The sequence below is a fragment of the Rutidosis leptorrhynchoides genome, chromosome 10 (assembly GCF_046630445.1).
Source record: "Rutidosis leptorrhynchoides isolate AG116_Rl617_1_P2 chromosome 10, CSIRO_AGI_Rlap_v1, whole genome shotgun sequence".
Classification (NCBI taxonomy): domain Eukaryota; kingdom Viridiplantae; phylum Streptophyta; class Magnoliopsida; order Asterales; family Asteraceae; genus Rutidosis; species Rutidosis leptorrhynchoides.
In genome coordinates, this window is record NC_092342.1 from 221,119,651 (window position 1) to 221,120,943 (window position 1,293).

At 38.2% G+C, this 1,293-nt stretch overlaps 1 non-coding gene across 1 annotated transcript; it reads left to right on the forward strand.

The window, feature by feature from the left end:
* The first annotated feature begins 772 nt into the window (after positions 1-772).
* Positions 773-879, forward strand: LOC139873853 (small nucleolar RNA R71). The gene has a single exon (XR_011767567.1). It is a non-coding gene; the product is annotated as a small nucleolar RNA R71 (small nucleolar RNA).
* The last annotated feature ends 414 nt before the right edge of the window (positions 880-1,293 follow it).

Sequence of the window (1,293 nt, forward strand, 5' to 3'; positions counted from 1 at the left end):
CTTGATGTAGTTTTCCATGATTTCTTCCAAACTCTTCGAAGGTTGGGTTTGTTGAATGTTTTGTTGAGGTGGTTGATTGTAACCTTGGTTATTTTGTGGTTAACTATAACCTTGGTTGTTTTGATAATTCGAATTGGCTTGGTTGTTATAAGGTTGGTTGGTGTAAGGTTGTTGGTTTTGGTATTGAGAGTTTTTGTTTCGGTTTTGGTTATAGTTGTTGTCACCTTGATTTCGGTTTTGGTTCGTGAATACGTGTGATGTATTGGTTTGGTTGTTGAATGACACTTATTTTTGATTAGGATTGTGGTAGCTTTGGTTCGATGTTCCTCCTCGTTGGTAGTTTTGATTACTCACATAGTTCACATGAGCATCCGAATTCATGGGAATATCATCTAGATTAACATGAGTGCATTGAGTAATTTGAGGACAATTCTTAGTGAGATGTGGACCCTCGCATTGTTGATAACCTACTTGCATTGCAACTACCATTTGTTGAATCTTCTTCAATTCTTTTCCAAATGTTTGAAATTGATTGTTCAAACTTGCAAGCGTCACTTGCCCATTATCACTCTCGACTTGTGCTACACTTTTCCTTGTCAAATCTCGCGGTGAAGGTGCCCATTCATATGTGTTGACCGAGATGTCTTCTAACAAAATTTTGGCCGCATTTGGTGATTTATACATAAATACCCCACCGGATGAAGAATCAAGATATTGCTTCGTCAAAGCATTAGTACCCCGGTAAAATGTATTGATGTACTCCTTCTTCATCAAACCATGCGGTGGGCAAGCTCTTAGTAGCTTCTTGAATCGTACCCACGCATCATACAAACTCTCATCACTCTATTGGGTGAACCCATTAATCTTCATTCTAAGCCGCTCTACTTTTGACGGTGGGAAGAATTGATTGATAAAATCATTTGTTAAATCTTGAAAAGTTCTTATGGAATCGGATGGTAAACTTCGCATCTAAGCTTTTGCGTCTTCTTGAAGTGTGAAGGGGAATGCCCTTAGCTTAAAAGTGTCATCGGTGACATTTTTGGTTTTGTAAATATCATAAAGATCATTAAAGTGTTGGATGTGTTCGAACGGATTTTCATCTATCAACCCATGAAAGTATGTATCCTTGATCAACGTGAAAAATTTACCCTCAATCTTCAAATTATCCGCTTCGATTGGTGGTTTAGTAATAGCCGGTGCTATCATTGTTGGTGCAACTAATCTAGCTTTCCACATCGGTGTATCGTTCGGATCATTCAATAACTCTTGATTAACCGGTGGACAATGGTTGAT